The following is a 20,941-nucleotide window of genomic DNA, read 5'->3' on the forward strand; positions in this document are numbered from 1 at the left end:
CTTTTGATCTCAGTGAGGAATTAGGCGGGGTTGCCCTTTGTCTCTGTGCCTTTTTGTTATTGCCATCAATAAACTTACCCATCGTCTTCGGTTTGAACTGCAGCATTCCAATCTCTCTGGGGTTACTCCAGGTCAGGCTGCCCCCCAATCCACTCCCTTCTGTTTGCAGACGACTTGATTCTCTGTGGCAAAGACTATATTGATGAAGCCATGACCATCCACCACATATTCGAAGAGTTCTCCAATCTCTCTGGCCAAGTTCCAAATTTCCAAGAATCAGCTATCATGTTCACCAAGTTCCAAATTATCAAGAATCAACTATCATGTTCACCAAGACTGAGCCCAACACTATGCAGCTAGGCCACCCTATAATCTTCAGTCACGGAGACAGGAACAAATCCTATGAATTCATCATAAACAAGTTTCGTGCCAAGCTTACTACTATCAAAGCTAAGAAACTCAACATGCAGGCCGTCTCACTTACATTAAATCTGTCCTTGCTTCCATTCCTGTTTATTACACGTCAACTGCCCTTTTCTGGAGAGTTATTCGCCGGTTCTGGTGGGCTGGAGTCCAGGAAACAACACCACTAATCCTATTGTTTTTCGTTCTTGGGAGGACATCTACCAGCGTAAAGAAAATGGAGGACTGGGAATCAGAGATCTCTACACTGTCAACAAAAGCCTCGTCACTCAGGCAGCTTGAAACATAGTTACTAACAAAAATAGCTTCCTGACTAGCATTCTGAAAGCAAAATATTTCCCCAACTCCGCTTTTTGGACGGCTACTACTACTGGCCCTCGTTCTATGTTCTGGTCTTCAATCATGCAAGTCAAAAAGGAGCTCATTCAGTACACGGTATACCAGGTTCATGTAGGAAACAGTTCGCCTTGGTGCAATATTTGGCCATCTATTCATGACCACCTTCTCATTCCGGTTTCCCAATCTCCTTTGCCCAATACTATCTCAGATTTATGGATGTCTAACACTCATACTTGGAACATTGAATTACTATCAAACATTTTTTACGAAACATGCTGTGCAGATTATTTCCCAGGTACAAACTCTGCAGAGTCAACAACAAGACATTCTTAGGTGGATTCCGGCAAAAAAAGGTGATTGCACAGCTAGAAATATCTATAAACACTTAAGTTTCCAGTTGCAGGTTACTCTACCACCGCAAGGTTCTCGAAGCATCAGTCCACAAGCAAATCAAATCCTTCAAAAAATGTGGAGACAAAGAAATCTACCGCCACTCATCAAAACATTTGTCCGGCGGCTTATTAGAAGAGCCCTTGCAACAAGAGAAAGCTGCAAGATACTCAACTCACATCGACAAACATTGCAGCACCTGTGGGACAACTGAGAATGATGCTCACTAATTCTTCCACTCCGAATTCGCCCGTGCGGTATGGTTTTCTGCTAACCTAGCTCTTCGCACCAACATTCAGACAAATGAAGATGATGGGGTGCAAAGAATTATGTCTACTCTGATATCTGATTCTGTTCCAGAAGATTTATTGCAAAAAAAAAAAAAAAAACTAACAACTCTCTGGTACATATGGAAAGCTAGAAGCGACAAAAGGTTTGTAGAGAAAATTGGACTCCTTCGCAGGTACACCATGAGGTGGCTGCAAACATCTCGGTGGCAAATTTAATCAACTATACAGGTGACGACCAGAACTATACTGCACGACCAGCGGAAGGAAATGAAGGTGACAGCTGCTGAAACATAGAACCAGGCGTACAGGAACCAAGCCCTTCCACAAACACCACCCACACCGGTGCACGAAATCAGACCAGATATGAATCCTACACATGCAGGAGGCAATCCACCACCAGGCGCACAGCAACCAAACGGAGGAAGGCAGTGAAGCTGAACACCGCAAGTGCTGCAGCTCCGACACTGATGCGGAATCAACAAGCCGCTCACATTCAGTTCTCAGGTATGAATCATACAATTGCAGGACAGAATACCCAGGCTGCAATCCACGATTGGGTGAACTGCAACAATGGAACAGCATCAAATACACACATTGTACAACTCCCAGCACTGCTCCCAGGCTCCAGATGCTACACCGATGCATCCACGGTGCCAGACCAGGACTCGGTATATCCGAAGAAAGCTGGACTGGGAATCTATATTATCAATACAGGAATGCATCCACCTCAAAACATCTACATCAAGGCTGCAGTTACAAACTCTGTCTCGGTGGTCATGGCAGAGGCAGCTGCCCTGGTGCTTGCCGCTACTGTCACCGAAAGACTGCAGATACACAACATCACCTTCGTATCAGACAACCAGGAACTTGTCATCTTCTTAAATTCAGGTGATCAGTCCACACCGCCTGATTGTAGAATCAAGCACCTCACCCAAATACTCATCAACTCAACAAGGCAACTGAACACAAGAATCTACAAGATTAGGAGGACCCAAAATCACATTGCTCATACATTAGCCAAACAGGCTTTTGTACACTCTCAACCCCACCCTACAAGTCTATCATTGTCATGTTCCAACAGAGATCATGTCATACAGTGCCCACCAATACTGGAAGCACTGCATAATGTACTGAAAGACCATGTAACAATTCTAACAGCTAGACGCTGTTGAAATATGTGCATGTTTGTTGACAACAAAAAAAAAAGACGACTCCAATAAGTAGAGAACCCCACACAGATGCCTTCATTCTTATATAAACTGCATTCTCATGTGTTATCACCCGAAAAGAAGCAGAAAATGGGATCTGTTAGCTGAAGTTATCAGCATAGAAATCAGAGGCTCCTCTTTTGCTGCTACTGCGCTCTTATCTGTTTGAAAGTACATATGCCATTTTGTCCTAATGTTTCATAGTTTACTCAAATAATAGAGCACAAGTTAGTCCTACAATTCTAGAATGCCATAACAGCTGAACTTATCTCTCCTCCATGCCATCTGTTAAACAATTTTTGCTTGGTTTGTAGTTATCCATCTGTAATCATATTATTATTATTTTTTTGTAAATTTGCCATTATAAGGTACATTGCTGAGCTAAAGAATGAAAGCACAACAGACAACTAAAATGAGATTGATTCTCTAGGCTACAATGTATGGAAGACGGGTTGGTACACTCCAAGCCGCGCCGGTGTTTCTAGTGCACCTCAGCCCAAAGGGCTGAGCCGTGATTCATCGACGAGCCCAACAAACCACCAAATATAATTTTGGGCCCTAATTTGTGCTATAAGCAAAATTTAAGACCAATCAAGTAATTATAGCTTGTGACCGACTCTAGATTCTCAGCGGTCAATCCATATAGTTCTTGGGTCCGTTCGACCAGTCCCGAGGGTTCTCTGCCTTTCTTCGAGGAAAAATCATGGATCATATCTGCCCGAGACTCGAACATGGGCCGAGATGCCCGCGGCGCTCGTGCGCCCGGGTTCTAGCCGCTAGCGGTCCCATCCCTTTCCACCCCTTACTCTAAGGATGCCTGGAGCGGTTGTCGAACCCATCGGTGGGCCAACAACCTTCGAACTCCTGGGCCTAAATGGGCCGTAGGAGCATTTTCAGCTCCGTATCCCTCTACCTGTGACGGGTCGTGGCCCGTTCGGAGAGGCGAAACATCCGGCGAGTTTTCCGAGGGGACGGCCATAGGTTGCGTGCGCACGCCCATAGTGAGACGTGGTGACAAGTCGTAGCAGGCGTGGAGATCTAGGCAGGCGATTGGTTTCCTCGCACCCGTCGCCCCTATAAAACCAAAGGGTTAGCCCTCCGGGTTACATACGCACGCCTGCATCCTTGCCTCCACCGCCACGCCGCCACCATCGCTTAGGTTTCTTGCCTCCGCATCTCCACAGTCGTTGAGCTCGCATCCATCCGCCCCCACCTCCAATTGATCCATGGTGCCGTTCTGACATCACCTTCCAGCGCATGGAGGGCCTCATCCATCGCGGTCTTCTTCGCATGCGAACCTCGACCGAGGAGTGGTTGCTGCCCGGCAATGAGGATCTACCGTCACCGCCCGACGGCTACGTGGTGTCGTTCGCCCACTTCCACAAGCGTGGGCTCTCGACCCCGTCCACAAATTCCTTCAGGGGTTGCTGTACTACTACCAGATTGAGCTACAGCATCTCAATCCCAGCGGGATCCAGCACATGCCAGCGTTCGTCGTGTTGTGCGAGGGATTCCTGGGGATCAGCCCCCATTTTGACTTGTGGAGGCATTTCTTCACCATCAACCTCTAGAAGAAGAGGGAGAAAAGCGACAGGTAGGAGCTGCACATGCCGATGGGGTGCGCCGGCATCCAACTTCGGAACAATCGAGTCGGCGAGTACCCGTCCATGCGGCTCTCGACGTCCAACAAGGGGTGACACTCGCAGTGGTTCTACCTCAAGAACGACGCTATCGCCCCTCTGCCAGAGTTCACCGAGCGCCTGATCGAAGAGGCCCCAGAGCAGTGGATGAAGTAGGGCATCCCAGAGAAGGACAAGAAGAAGATCCGAGACCACATTGCTGCCATCCACATCTTGAAGGAGAACGACCTGAAGGGGTCGGGTGTCATTGGGGCTTACCACGCAAGGAGGGTGGTGCCGTTGATGACGCGCGCGCTCCCGCTATATGCGATGGCGCCCAAGGCGTCATTGGATGGAACGACGCTCACTAAGGGGACGCTCCCCAACTCCGAGATCATGCAACGCATCAAGGAGGTGATGGAGCCCTTGTAGGACGACGCGGGTGCCACCCTTGACTTCATTTACCCGGTGTCAGGGCATCCTCTGATGTGGTCGGAGCTAGGCTATGTCGTCTTTGTAAGTTTCCCTTTCTCTTGCCTTCTCTTCAATTGATTTCCCGACCCCTTGATACTAACTTTGAGAGGGGTGGGACCAGCCGAGGGACCTCATCCTCATAGATCACCCGGTGCCGTTGCCGAGGGATTCGGCCATGAGGACAGCGAATCGCACCGAGGGCGAGCGGCTGAGGAAGATGAAGGAGGAGAAGAAGAGGAAGAAGCAGTGGAAGCTATAGGCCGGGAATGGGGGGAGGACACCAATGATGCTGATGACGATGGCGGTGGTGACGACAACGAGATGATGGAGGAGGAAGAATCGGTAGCCAACGATATCGAGTGTGACAACCTGGAGAATGAGGATGTGCTGACAGGCGTCGGTTCATCCTTGCCGGCATTGGGACCCTTCCCGTTCCATGGAGGGGAGGGCACGTCAGGGGAGCCGGCAGAGGCGGGACGTTCCGATAAGGCCCCTAGGAATTTATGGAGGCGGGACATACCATCGGCCTGCCCTAGGAGCCAACAAAGGCCGACGGCTCCGCCGTCGCGCCTCAAGAGCCAAGGGGAGCGAGCCCCGTGGTCCAGGAGTAGGGGGTGGGCTCGAAACAGCCTCGTTTCGACGAGGCAGAGCGAGGGTCATGGGGTTCACCCCCCAAACGCATCTGTCGCTCAACGGCACCGAGGTGAATTACCAGTTCCTCTATTTCTTTACTGTTTTGGTTGGATTTCATCCCGACTTATGCTTTTCATCCCTTCCAGCATCGACAGGCAGCCAAATCCTTTGGTGCTGGCGCCAAACAAGAGCATTGCCCTCCAATCGAGGTAGCAGCCATCGACTGGTGTTGCACCTGTTTTGGGCGAGAGCGGCGCCAGTGTGACCACGTCGTCGGCCGGTCGGACGCCGCCCATAGTGACGCCCATGCCCTCAGTGGATGGGCGGATGCAGGGCTCAAGGGGCGCCTTCGGAGGTCACAGAGCAGCCGGTGATGGCTGCAATACCGCTGCTGATGGTGGGGCAAACGGAGCTACCGACCACGCTCGTGGCGTCGACCGTGATGGGTGTGACATAGCCGGTCGTGACCCCACCAACGTAGGTGGAGGTGGTGGTGGCCGTGATAGATGGGTCACCACCAGGCACGACCATAGCGGTGCCTAAGGCACCGGCACAACCCGTCCCATCGGTGGCCCAAGCGACGGCGCCTGGCGAGGGCCGAACGAAGGGGGACGCAACTGAGGTGTCCCTAGGAGTCGTGGTGCTGGGAGAGAGGTTGGCGTCCGCACCGCTGACCCCGTCCATCGCTGGAGGGGGTGTCCCGATGGGGATGTCACGGTGAGAGGGGTCGGTGGCGCTTGGAGCCAACGGGGAGTCATCCCTAGCCCTAACGTCGGTGGACGGCGGTTCGTCCACGCGGGGTGAGTCCCTGCTCTAGTGGGCGGATCCGCAGGATCCGGCATCGACGCTTTTTACCCTGGACGACGCCGCGGAGAGCATGGAGTGGGAGAGCCTCGACGTAGGAATCATGTCCGTGCTCGAGGACCTGGACCACGCCATGGGTGCTTTGCATGACATTGTCATTCCCTCCGGTTGGGTATTTGCTTGATCTAACTTCTTGCCCTTTTCTTCCTCTATATACTTTTTGTATTCTGACCGTCATTTTTCTACAGTCCCTCATAGCTCCTAGCCTGGGGAAATCTTGGTTCCTTCGTCAATAGAAGGAAACCTAGGACCGCCTTGTCTAGGAGGTGCGCCTACGTGGGAAGGTGATAGCTCAGCTTGTTGCCACCCAACAGAGGGTGGCTGAGCTGACTCCCCTCACCGAGGAGGCGACCAATCTTCAGTCATAGGTGGCCGAGGCCTATCGGGATGCTGACGAGGCCGAGAAGGCATTTGAGGCCCTATCAGTGAGGTCACAGAAGGATGACGAAGAAGACACCAGGGTCAGGAAGGAGCGGGATGAGTGGCTCCAGAGGGACACCGAGACCCGCCAGCGGATCCTTGACCTTCTGGGCGAGGTTGAGAAGGAAAGGGATCTAAAGCTAGGGGCTGAGGAGAGGCTCGTGGCCCTAGAGAAGAGGGCAAGCCTAGATGCCACAGTGGTCACTCGGCTGTACAAGGAGCGGGATGAACTGATCCAAATCACGGAGAGGCTCCGCTCAGAATGTGGTGCGGTTCGCGAGGAGCGTGACTAGGCTATCTGAGAGCGTCACTAGGCCTGCTAAGAGCACCACGACGCGTAATAGAAGGTCGGCTCCCACTAGGCCGAGCTCGAAAGCGTGACGACTCGAAAGCTAGAGGCTGAGAGCGTTTCTGCCAGACTAACCGTGGATCTCGCCGAGGTGAGGAAAAATCTTCAGGCAGAGAGTGATGAGCTCAGTATCCTGAGCGCCGCCCTCAGAGTGGTCTACGATGACCTTTAGGTGGTGCGATCAGAGGGGACCAGCTCGCTCGCGGCTCGTGCCATCGAGATCACGGCTCAGGTGCGCCAGCTCAAGAGGAATGCCCTTCGCACCGGGGTCAATTAGTCTTTCGCGATTGCTCGCTCTCATTATGGGGACAGCATCGATCTGGAGGCAATGCGCCATGGCTACGCACCTGGCTATGAAGTCCACGAGCTGGAGGAGATGGAAATGGTGGTGGCTCCCCTTTTGCAAGACCTAGCGGACAGGATAGAAAACATTGTTCTCCCCTAGAGGGGCTAGTTAGTTAGATAGGTTGCGTGGTCATTCTTGTAATAAGCGGACAAGTTCCGACCCTTCTATTTTGTTCAAACAAGCTTGTTATTTTCTTTTGTTTGAATAAATATGTTCTTTCTTGCTTTTTATGTGTAAAAAGGTTTTAATGCGTTCCAACCCTTCCTATTGTTAAGACCATAGAGTTCAAGGTGCGGGTGAGAAAACTTTGGTCATGCTGGTAAGCAAGAGCGCCATAGCCGCTGGGGCGTAGGTTTCTTGTAGCCCGACTGATTTTGCTCGGTGTTCGTTTCCGCAAACTCTAGGTTTTAATCGTGAGAAAAGGTTAGGCATGGTGACTGTTTCAAAAAGGGTATATATATACCCTTATCAGCTCCCGAGTGAGGCCCAACCCCTTGTCGTTGTAGGGGTCGGGTGTCACTAAAGATCGAGGAGAGGATAGCGCAACTAGTAGGAGAAAGCGTCTCTTATTTTAGAAACATTATCCTTAGTTTTCGCTCGTACCCCCTCCATAGTATATGAGCCATCGTTCTACGACCGCGCATTCAGTCTCCTTGTGAGTCCAACTTTCCTTGAGCCCCCACGCATAGCGGGGGTTCGGTCGAGGGTTGGCTCATCTTTGTGATCGTCACCCCGTCCGCGGTTTCCGCAACCGGAGGGGTTGAGCTAACGTCACTAGTCTTGATGGCTTGAGTGACGCGCTCGGTGAGCTCGCTAATGGGTATGTCCGAGTGGAATCCGGGTCCATCGTTCGTGACGGGGTTGACATAGCGCTCATGTGGCATTCCACTACTCCTTAACCTGCCTCCTGGCAGATTGAAAGGTCGAGATGGCGACTAGAGGGGGGGTGAATAGTCATTTCTAAATTCTAATTGCGTTGGCTAACCGAAACAACTGCGGAATTAAAACAATCGGTCTAGCCAAGACTACACCCCTCTATCTATGTTCTCTAGCACCTTGCAAAGATTCTAATTAAGCAACTAAGGTGCTGGGCTAGCTAGAGCTCACCTAACCAATTTTAGAAGCAAGGTCAGACAAACCTATGCCACTAGTACTTTAAGCAATGAGGGAGCTCCTACACATGCTAGTAAACAAAAGCACAAAGCCACCTAAGCTCACTAGCAATGCTCAATAACAAGGCAACCAATGCCAAATTAGAGAGCGCAAATACTTAGCTACACAAACTAAGCAATGTGACTAACAAGGTTACACAAACCAAATTAGCCACGCAAGGGAGCTACTTCTATGCTACACAAGCTAGAAGGTAACTAGTGAGCTACACAAACTAACTAATTACAAGAGCAACTACACAAGCACAATGTATATGAAAGTAATTACAAGCTTGTGTAACGAGGATGCAAAACCAACGGGAATACAAGGATGACACGATGATTTTTTTTCCGAGGTTCACGTGCTTGCCAATACGCTAGTCCCCGTTGAGACAAGCTCCAAGGTTGCCGTGGGTCCTCTTGCTAGTGGTGACCCGCAAGTTACACTCTCCCAGATGGAGTGCTTACCACAAGGTCTAGCACTTGACCCAACTGGACCACTTGTCGCCCTTCGCGTCTCACTTTACTAGAGTTGCTCTTCGTAGCTCCCGTAGGGCGAGCACAATGCCCTTCACAAAGCTCTTCTCTGAAGCACCACACAAGCTTCTTGTGGGCTTTGACAGAGACCACCACCAAGCCGTCTAGGAGGTGGCAACCTCCAAGAGTAACAAGCACCACCGGCTTGCAACTCGATCACCCAGTGTCACTCGATGCAACCTCATGATGCAATCGCACTAGAATCGCTCTCTCACATAATCGAATGATCACTATCAAGCATATGTGAGATGGAGGGCTCCCAAGCACTCTCAAGCATGGACACAAAGTCTTCCAAGGTGCTCAGCCCTAGCCATGGCCGAGACTAAGTTCTATTTATAGCCCCCAAGAAAATAGAACTGTTGTACCCCTTCATTAGGCATAGCTCGGGGTGATCAGACGCTCCGGTCAGATCGACCGGATGCACCCTGCCAGCATTCGGTCAACAGATGCACACCACGTGTCGCCTCTATTCAACCTCAGTCGCTTGATCTCAATGGTCAAGTGATGACCGGACATAGCACAGTGCCAAGACCGGACGCACCTCTACCGAGTCCGGTCGTTTCCAGAGAGGTTCCATTCACGACCGGACGCATCAGTTTGATCATGACTGGACGCAAGACTCTAGCATCCAGTCACTTCCAGTAAGCCCCAGAGCTGCTCAACCATGACTGGACGTGTCTGGTCGGTCATGATCGGATGTAGCATTAGTGTCCGGTCTTTTCTCCTCTTCTCTGTGCCGCCACATTAGTGGGACCGGACGCACTCACCTAGCGTCCGGTCATGAAGTGACCCAGCATACGGTCAAAGACCGACACCTACGCCTTCACTGCTGCCACTGACCTGATGTAGGACCCTAGCGTTCGGTCACTGCGTGACCAGCATCCGGTGCACTTTGTGAAACCTTGTCTTTTCTGTACAGGGCGCCAGTGGCAATGTCGGACCAGATTTACTCAGAGTTTGTTTCCGCACGCCTTGCCTCTAGGTTTTAGTGTCAGAAAGGGTCAGGCATAGAGAATGTCTACTGAATAAACACTCTTGCCGACCCCCGAGTGAGGCCCGACCCCTTGCTGTTGCTGGGGTTGGGTGTCACTTAAAGATGACCCGTCTCTCGGCAGTCGCCTGAGCTGTCTGATCGACTTGGGTGACCTGCTGGCATAGGACTTACCTTGATGGCTCGAGTGACGGGTTCAAAGAGCTCTTACCGGATATGTCTGAGTGGAATCTAGGTCCGTTGTTCATGATGGAGTCGGCATAACCCGCACGGGGCATCCTACTGCTCCTTACCCATCTCTCGGCAGCGGCCAAGTCGTCCGATCGACTTGTGTGACCCGCTGGCATAGGACTTACCTGTGGAGATAGAGGATGAGATCATCCCAACCAAGAAATTAGTTAGGTAGATAAGCCAGGCGGTGAACTTGTAACAAGTGAACAAGCTCCTAAATCTCATTATAGCTAAACAGATTTTTAGCCCTTCTCCTCTTTTTGTATAAAAAGTTAGTGCATTTTGACCCCTTTCATCATTAAGGCCATAAAGCTTGGGGTGCAGGTGAACAAACTCTGATCACGCTGGTGAACAAAAACACGGTAGCCACTGGGGCGTAGGTTTCTTGCAGTCCAACCAATTTTACTCAGCGTTTATTTCCACAACCCTAGCTTCTAGGTCTCAATGTGAGGGAGGGTCGGGCACAGAGAATGTTCACCAGGTGGATATACTCTTAGACGCATACCAACTCTTTCCGTAGTTAAGGCAAAAAAGTTCGGGGTGCAGAAAAAACTCTGATCACGCTGGTGAGCAAAAACGCCGTAGCCGCTGGGGCGTAGGTTTCTTGCAGTCCAACCAGTTTTACTCAGCGTTCGTTTCCGCAAACCTTGCTTCTGGGACTTAACATGAGAAAGGGTCAGGCGTAGAGAATGTCTACCGGATAGATATGCTCTTATCAGCCCCGAGTGAGGCCCGACCCTTTGCCGTTGCTGGGGTCGGGCATCACTTAAAGATTGGGGAGTTGATAGCGAAACTAATAAGAGAAAGCGTGCGTATATTAAGGGTAAAAGTGATATAGCTGCTCGATGTTCCAGGCATTGATGAAGACTACACCGTCTATGGTCCTAAGCTTGTAGGCACCTTGTCGGAGCACCTCCACGACGACATACAATCCCTCCCACGGTGAAGAGAGCTTGTGGCGGTTCTTATAGCTCTAGACGAGGTGGAGCACCAGGTCCCCGACGTTGAAGGCCCGACCCCGCACTCGACGGCGATGGTACCGGCACAACGCTTGCTAGTATTTGGCTGAGCGGAGGAGGGCGATGTCACGCGCTTCATCAAGCTGGTCCATGGCATCATCGAGGGATGCCTCGGCTCCCTGTTCGTCATACGCCCTGACCCTTAGCGCTCTATAGTCGAGGTCGGTCAGGAGGATAGCCTCGGAACCATTGACCATGAAGAATGGTGTGTAGCCAGTGGCCCAGCTAGGGGTTGTCCTCGGGCTCCAAAGCACCGCAGGAAGCTCCGTGACCCATCGTCCGCCAAACTTGTTCAACCGGTTGAGGATCCTAGGCTTGAGGCCTTATAGGACCATGCCGTTTGCACGCTCGACCTACCCATTCGTGCGGGGGTGCGCCATGGCAGCCCAATCGACGTGGATGTGGTATTCATCATAGAATCAGGGGAACTTCTTTACGGTGAACTGTGTGCAGTTGTCGATGATGATGGAGTTTGGGACCCCAAAGCGATGGACGATGTCAAGGAAGAATAGCACGGCTTGCTCGGACTTGATCATGGAGATCGGTCGAGCCTCTATCCACTTTGTAAACTTGTCTACGGTGACAAGTAAGTGCGTATGGCCCCCGGGTGCCCTTTTGAGAGGTTCGACTAGATTGAGCCCATAGACCGCGAACGGCCACGTGATGGGGATTGTCTGGAGTGCTTGGGTCGGTAGGTGGGTCTATCGAGCGTAGTATTGACACCCTTCGTAGGTGCGCACAATCTATTCGGCATCAGCTACTGCGGTCGGCCAGTAGAAGCCTTATTAGAATGCGTTTTCAGCTAGTGTTCTAGGCACGACAAGGTGACCGCAGACCCCACCATGGATATCACTCAGCAGCCGCTTCCCCTATTTGATGGGGATGCAGCGCTGCAGGTTCCCGATGTGGCTTCGCTTGTAGAGTTTGCCCTCAATAAGGACAAAGGACTTGGCGCGACGCGCGAGCCGTCGAGCCTCCATTTTGTCCGTCGGCAGTGCCTCATGGAGGAGGTAGTCGAGGTAAGGCATCCTCTAGTCGGCCAGAGGGTTGGGCTATGTCGCTGGATCCTCGCTAAGCTCCATGACCTCAGGGTCAGATGGAGCCGCTGGTTGGTTAGCCCTCGAGCCTAGGGCAGGTGGCCCATGATTGGCTTGTTCTGACTCCTCATAGCGGACCGAGGGCTTGTGCTGATCGCTGGCGAAGACGCCCATTGGCACTGGCTCTCGGTCGGACACCGCTTTCACCAGTGCATCGGCCACCTCGTTGAGACGCCTCGGGATGTGATTGAGCTCGAGACCATCGAACTTGTCCTCTAGCTGGTGGACTTCTCGGCAATACGCAGCCATCTTGGCATTGTGGCAGCTTGATTCCTTCAAGGCTTGGTCGATGACCAGCTGGGAGTCGCCTCGGACGTCAAGCCATCGGATACCCAACTCAATGGCGATGCATAGGCCATTGATGAGTGCCTCATACTCGGCCACATTGTTGGAGGAGGGGAAATGGAGGCAAACCATGTACCTCATACGTACCCTGAGGGGCGAAACAAAGACCAGTCCCGCGTTAGCGCCTTTCTTCATCAGCGATCCATTGAAGTACATCGTCCAGTACTCTTGGTTGACGACCACTTGTGGTATTTGGACCGTGGTCCACTCTATAACGAAATCAGCCAGCACTTGGGACTTGATGCCATTTGCTCGGAGTTTTGCGAAGGTTTGCTCTAGGTCGGCTACGACCTAGTCAGGCTATTTGGACTTGACCACGATGTCATCCACATAGGCCTCAATGGTTCACCTGATGAGGCCCCCGAAACACTTGAGCATACAACGCTGGTACATAGCCCCAGCGCTCTTTAGACCGAACGACATTGTGACATAGCAGAATGATCCGAATGGGATGATGAAAGATGTCATGAGCTGGTCGGACTCTTTCATCATGATTTGATGGTACCTGAAGTACGCATCAAGGAAGTAAAGGGTTTCGCACCCTAAGGTTGAGTCGACTACTTGGTCTATGCATGGCAAAGGAAACGGATCCTTTGGACACATTTTGTTGAGACCCGTGTAGTCAACACACATTCTCTATTTCCCACTCTTCTTTCATACAAGAACGGGATTGGCTAACCACTCGGGGTGGTATACTTCCTTGATGAACCCAGCCGCTCCAAGCGACGCAGGTGCTGCTTCACCGGCTTGGAACCTTGCCTGATCTTCAAGGCATGCTCGGTGACTTCTCTCGAAATGCCTGGCTGAAAGGTCCTAATGGCTAGAGGGGGGTGAATAGCCTATTAAAATTTCTACAACAACACTTAACAAACCAGTTAGACAATTATGAGGTGAAGCAAGTGTTGCGCTAGCCTACTAAAAATGCAAGACACCTACCACAATTCTAGTTTAAATAGTATCTATCCACACAATTGCTATGTCACTACACTAAGTTAGTGTGCTCTCAAAGGCTAACTAAAGAGCCACACTAGCCAAACTAACAAGCTCTCACAACTAGCTACACTAAAGAGATTGACAACTAGTTTGCGGTAATGTAAAGAGAGTGAGCAAGAAGGTTATACCACCGTATCGAGGAAGGAGCTAATCAATCACAAGAATGAATAACAATGAAGACCAATCACCTCGAAATCAAATGATGAACATAATGATTTTTTACCGAGGTTCACTTGCTTGCCGGCAAGCTACTCCTTGTTGTGGCGATTCACTCACTTGGAGGCTCACGCACTAATTGGCATCACACGCCAAACCCTCAATAGGGTGCCGCACAACCAACACAAGATGAGGATCACACAAGCCACGAGCAATCCACTAGAGTACCTTTTGGCTCTCTGCCGGGGAAAGGTCAAGAACCCCTCACAATCACCACGATCGGAGCCAGAGACAATCACCACCCTCCGCTCGACGATCCTCGCTGCTCCAAGCCATCTAGGTGGTGGCAACCACCAAGAGTAACAAGCGAATCCCACAGCGAAACACGAACAACAAGTGCCTCTAGATGCAAACACTCAAGCAATGCACTTGGATTCTCTCCCAATCTCACAAAGATGATGAATCAATGATGGAGATAAGTGGGAGGACTTTGGCTAAGCTCACAAGGTTGCTATGTCAATGCAAATGGCCAAGAGAGTGAGCTTGAGCCGGTCATGGGGCTTAAATAGAAGCCCCCATGAAATAGAGTCATTGTACCCCTTCACTGGGCACAACATGGGGTGACCGAACACTCTGGTCATATTGACTGGACACTGGACCTCAGCGTCTGGTCACGCGATGTGTGCCACGTGTCCCCACTCTTCAAATGTTGATCGCCCAATCCTAACGGTCAAGTGATGACCGGACGCAGTAGCTCAAAGTCACCGGACGCTGAGCCCCAGCGTCCGGTCGTTTCCAGTAAGCATCCAGAGACAACTTTTCATGACGCTCGACCGGACTCACCCAGCGTCCGGTCACACGGTGACTCTTCTGTGCGCTGCCACATCAGTAGGACTGGACGCACCCTTCCAGCGTCCAGTCACTAAGTGACCCAGCATCCGGTCAGAGACCGACACCAGCATCTTCATGCTCCACCTAACCGGACACGCCGGTCCAACCGAGGCCAGCATTCGGTCACTTCCAGTGACCTTCGTCTTTTCTGTCTAGGGCACCGGTGGCACCATCGGACTATCCCACCGGTGAACTTCCTAACCCTTGCTCAAATGTGCCAACCACCAAGTGTATCACCTTGTGCACATGTGTTAGCATATTTTCACAAACATTTTCAAGGGTGTTAGCACTCCACTAGATCCTAAATGCATATGCAATGAGTTAGAGCATCTAGTGGCACTTTGATAACCGCATTTCGATACAAGTTTCACCCCTCTTAATAGTACGGCTATCGATCCTAAATGTGATCACACTCACTAAGTGTCTCGATCACCAAAACAAAATGGCTCCTACCATTTATACCTTTGCCTTGAGCCTTTTGTTTTTCTCTTTCTTCTTTTCAAGTCCAAGCACTTGATCATCATCATGGCATCACCATCATCATGTCATGATCTTCATTTGCTTCACCACTTGGAATGTGCTACCTATCTCATGATCACTTGATAAACTAGGTTATCACTTAGAGTTTCATCAATTCACCAAAACCAAACTAGAGCTTTCAATCTCCCCCTTTTTGGTAATTGATGACAACCCTTATTACAAAGATATGAATTGAAATTCAATTGAATTCATGTTGCTTGTCCAAGCATATTTACTATGTGTAAAAGGATATGGACAAGTTTCATGAACCCCATATGGTAGCAATTGCTCCCCCTACATATGTGCTAAGAGTTTGGATTGTAGCTTGCACATATGCTTAGATAGGAAATATAGGAGACAATGTCTACCATATGATGCTAAGGTATAAAAGATGGACCTTTGAAGCGTGAGACCAATCGGAGTGCACCATTATACCATCCTTAGCACCATGGTAAGCTTGATACCACTTGGAAACACTTGGAAATGAAATCACTAGATAACCTATGCATGCTAGATTTTCATTTTATCATTCAAACCTACAACTAGCATACACCACACAAGCATGGATATTGAAATTTAAAACTTGTGCCATGCAAGCAAACATATGAAATGCACATTCACATGCACCATACACGTTCATGAGCTTGCTCCCCCTACTTGTGTGCTCAAAATTTTAATTGATCCCTTTCCTTTGTCATATCTTTCCTCTTATGTCAAGTTCTCCCCCTTTGTTATCTTTTCACCATCTTAGTACACTAATATCTTTTTGTTTTTCTCCCCATGTACTAATATCATTAATATCTTTGTTTTTCTCCCCCTTTATCATCAATGACCACAAAGGTTCAAAATATAGATAGGTTGAGATGATCAATGTCAATCAATGGGGTGAGGATCATTTTCCCAAATTTGGTCCAATCTAGATCATTTGTCAAAGATATTTAACTCGGTTTGATCCAAGGACAAGCTTCTTCACACCTCCAAATAAGGGTTATCTTGTACCATGTTGAGTTAAACACTTATAGCTCATTTTCTAGATCAAACACTAGGTTTACAAGCCCATAAACATGTCATATACTACCACTAGACCAAATCAAGCATAGAAGCAATAGTGGTACCATACAATCATCAAATTCATTTGATTTCCATGAATGAGCATAGTAAATGTGAAAGATGACTAGATGCACTAAACATGTCCTTAGCAAGGATGTATGCCATTCCAATCAATTTTTACCTTGGATTGCTCGAAGGAGAGGCATGTCATATAAGTGGAGGGGTGCATCAACACATATTTGAGAAATCCAATATGTTCAACTCATTTCTTACCTTGCAAAACCTTTTCTCATCTAATGGCTTGGTGAATATATCAGCAAGTTAATCTTTGGTGCCTACACTCTTAATGCAAATGTCCCCTTTTTGTTGGTGAACTCTTATGAAATGGTGGTGGACATCAATATGCTTTGTTCTTGCATGTTGAACCGGATTGTTGGTCAACTTGATTGCACTCTCATTGTCACATAGCAATGGCACTTCCTTGAACTTGATTCCAAAGTCACTCAAAGTCGCCTTCATCCAAAGTATTTGTGCACAACAACTACCGGCGGATATGTATTCGGCTTCGGCGGTTGATAATGCAACACTATTTTGCTTCTTTGATGACCAAGAAACAAGTGATCTTCCTAATAATTGACATGTGCCCGAGGTGCTCTTCCTTTCAACCTTGCATCCCGCATAATCTGAGTCGGAGTAACCAACTAGCTCAAACTTTGCTCCTTTGGGATACCATAAACTAATATTTTGTGTATGCTTTAAGTACCTCAATATTCTCTTTGTAGTCTTCAAATGACTTTCTCTTGGTGAGGCTTGAAATCTTGCACACATGCATACACTAAACATGACATCCGGCCTTGATGCGGTCACATAGAGTAGGCTTCCAATCATAGACCGATATAATTTTTGATCCACCATATTTCCACTTGCATCACTATCCAAGTTACCATTTGTTCCCATTGGTGTGCTAATGGCTTTGCTATCACTCATGCCAAACTTCTTGATCATGTCCTTGATATACTTGCCTTGACTCACAAATGTACCATTCTTCAATTGCTTAATTTGAAGACCAAGGAAGTAACTTAACTCTCCAATCATGGACATCTCAAACTCATTAGCCATCATCTTTCCAAATTCTTCACAAAAATCTTAATTGGTTAATCCAAATATGATGTCATCAACATAGATTTGCAACACAAATAAATATCTCTGTTGGTGCAAAGGAAGTCAACGAGCACACTTTTCTATTCGGAGGAGAGCATGGTGCCAATGCGCACCACTTTGCCCTTGGAGCCGCTGGGGTCTATGAGGACCTTGGCACCCCCTATAGGCTCAAAAGACCCAGCCAACCGCTTGGGGTCAGGTGCTTCTTTGGCGACCTCCTTCCTGATGGCTGCGAGCTTTTTGGAGGCGACGATTGTCGCGGTGTGTTCGCAGCACTTGACTTTGCATTCATTGGCGCGCTGGAAGGAGGTGCCGATGGTGATGACACCGCACAGACCCAGCATCTTTAGCTTTAGTTAGGTGTAGTTGGGGACAGCCATGAACTTCGCGTAGCATGGACATCCTAGGATGGCATGGTAGGTTCCCTGGAACCCGACCACCTCAAAGGTAAGGGTCTCCGTCCTATAATTGGACGGTCCCCAAAGGTGACGGGCAGATTGATCTGCCTGAGTGGCATGGCCAGCTTTCTAGGCACGATGCTGTGGAAAGGCACCCCGGTCGGCCAAACATGTGCTCGGTCGATGCTAATGGCATCGAACGTTTTGGCGTACATGATGTTGAGGCCGCTGCCTCCATCCATCAGTACCCTGGTGTGCCATTTCACGCCGATGATCGGATCAACCACGAGCGGATATCGTCCCAGCTGTGGGACGCATTCTAGGTGGTCGGTCCGATCAAAGGTTATGGTGGACTCCGACCATCGGAGGAAGGTAGGCGCGGCCGGCTCGGCCGTATAGACCTCACGGAGCGCAAGCTTTTGGTGGCGCTTAGAGTCATAGGCCACCGACCCTCCGAAGATCATGAGGCAGCCATCTAGCATCGAAAAGCCACCGTCCTTCTCGGCGTCGTCTGCGGTTGGCTTAGGGTCCTCCCCTATGCTCCCCCTTGTTGGAGCCTCCAGACAAGAATTGCTTCATGAGGCCACAGTCCTTGTAGAGATGCTTGATAGGGAAGGCATGGTTCGGGCATGGCCCTTCAAGCAGCTTCTCAAAGTGGTTCGGGGTACCCTCGGAGGGCTTCTGACCCCCCTTGTAGTCGACGGCGGCCACGAGCGAGCTCTCACACCGCTGCTTGTTCTTCTTCTTGCTGGGACGGTTGGAGGCGCCTTCGTCAGTGTCCTTGTCCCGCTTCGCCTTGCCCTTGAGGCGGTCCAAGATCGCTCTGACTGCCTCCTCGCCCGAGACGTGGCTGGTGGCGATGTCGAGCAGCTCCATGGTGGTTCACGGGCCCTTACGTCCTAGCTTATGGACCAGGGACTCGCAGGTGGCCCCAGATAGGAAAGCTCCTATGACATCGGCGATGTTGGGCAGCTTGTTGCACTACCGGGAGAAGCGTCGGATGTACCCATGAAGGGTTCCCCAGACTTCTGTCGACAATTTCTGAGATCCCAGGGGTTCCCAAGACGTGCGCACTTGCCCTAGAAGTTCCCCACGAAGATCTATTTTAGGTCCGCCCAACTTTGGATTTGGTTGGGCGGAAGGTGTTCCAACCACGTTCGCGCCGAATTGGCCAGGAACAATGGAAGGTTGCGGATAATGAAATCATCATTGCCTGTTCCACCGGCTTGGTAAGCAAGCCGATAATCCTCGAGCCATAGTCCGGAGTTCATTTCTCCAGAGTATTTCAGGATGTTGGTTGGTGGTTGGTACCGTGGTGGGAAGATGGCATTGAGGATGTGTCGGATGAAGGCCGGAGGTCCCGGCATGTCGGGGCTCGAGCTTCGGTCCTCGCCGCTGTCATAGCGTCCACCACGACGAGGGTGGTAGCCATGGCTAGCCCCCTCCCATGCATAGCTGCGGGCACGCCTACAGGCATCAAGGGTGTCGTGTGCGTCATGGTGGTGGTTGAGATGCTCATGCACCGGGACCGCGGTGCGTGGCCGGCCGCCTTGCGGCGCCTGGTGGACTGACGCGTCCTTGTCGAGTCGTTCTAAGGGCGTGCACTGGCTGGCGTTGAGCTCGCATCGTCGGGACAGTGAGCTCTCGGTCTACTGTGCCACCGCACGCTCGAGTAGCGTGCGAATTTTGCGATGGGCCCGACAATCCTTGGGCGTCGTGGGCCCCGGAGCCCCTAGAGCAAGGCTGCCGCAGCAGTGATGTTTAGGCTCGCCTGGGTGAAGTGTGGGAGGGCTTCATCGTCCTCGATGATCCTTTAGTTCACGTCGCGGGCCATGGCGCACGCACGCCCACTGTCTCCATGGCGCTCGATCTCCCGCTCGATCTCCGTGCGTTCCTGCTAGAGCTAGAGTCATGCTTCCTCGAGCTCTTGGTGCCGGGCGTTCAGCTGCTCCACCTACAGGCGAGGTGAGGCCCCTGCACCCCCCTCGACCTCATCATCAAGGTCGTTTGTTGGGGTAGCCTCTTCCTCGTGGATGCTTTTGATGTGTCCCTTGGGGGTACCTGCCATGAAACATTCACGAGAGGGGTGATGGCTCCCCCTACTGGAGTCAGAGGTGGAGGGCGACTCTGTTTCTCCAGCGAGGAGGTCGTGGAAACACTCCGCGACATATTCGGTCACCCCCACGAACTCGTCATTCACGGGGGATGGAGGCGTGCGTTGCGCCACAAGGTGGCCAACGGACTCTGTGGCATTGCGGAGATCGAACGGGAGCGCTGTCAGGGCGCTACGGATGAGATATTTCAGGGAGAGCGGCTCTCCCTCGGCAAGCTACGTCATGACGTTGGCGAACGAGAAGGTGAGGTGGCGCAGGTTCTCCCGAGACGGTTGGGGTCCTAGGAAGGCGCTGAGCTGGCGCTCTAACCTTCCGTAGTCGAAGCCGAGGAGCTGGTCGCTCCCAGGGTCATGGGCCTCCGGTGCGTGCAGCTACAGCTCCTCAAGTGTCTCGGCGATCGTGTCGAGGCTGGCGGACTGGAGAGGTTGGACCACGACAGGAGCCCGCACCAACTCTCCCTCTGTCGTGACGATGAAATCTAGGTTCCCGAAGCGCATGTGCGCGTCCAGGACCCAGCTGACGTTGTGACTAGCCATCCGAGGGCTGGTGTGGATGCCGAGACGTGCAAAAGACCCCTTCCTATCGCGCCAACTGTCGGTGTTTTGAGTGACCACCGACAAGTAAATTTCTAATATTGCGCGTCTGGCTCGGATGATGTGCTTAGAGGGCATGAGGTTTATACTGGTTCGGACAGAATGTCCCTATGTCAATTTCGTCGCTGCTGCTCGTGTTACTAGCACTGAAAGTTTGTAGTAGAGATTACAAACAGGTGAGAGAGGGATAGGTCCCAAGTCTCTGGTGAAAGGAGTGAACGGGTCCCAAGACCTCGGCTGCTGCTCTTTTGTGTATCTGGATCTGATCAGTTCGGGGTCGGATCGGGTTCGGGTTTTTTCCCCGTCCCCCTCATGGGACGCCCTGCTTTCCCTTTTATAGGCC

Source organism: Miscanthus floridulus, chromosome 4 (genome assembly GCF_019320115.1).
Source record: "Miscanthus floridulus cultivar M001 chromosome 4, ASM1932011v1, whole genome shotgun sequence".
NCBI lineage: Eukaryota > Viridiplantae > Streptophyta > Magnoliopsida > Poales > Poaceae > Miscanthus > Miscanthus floridulus.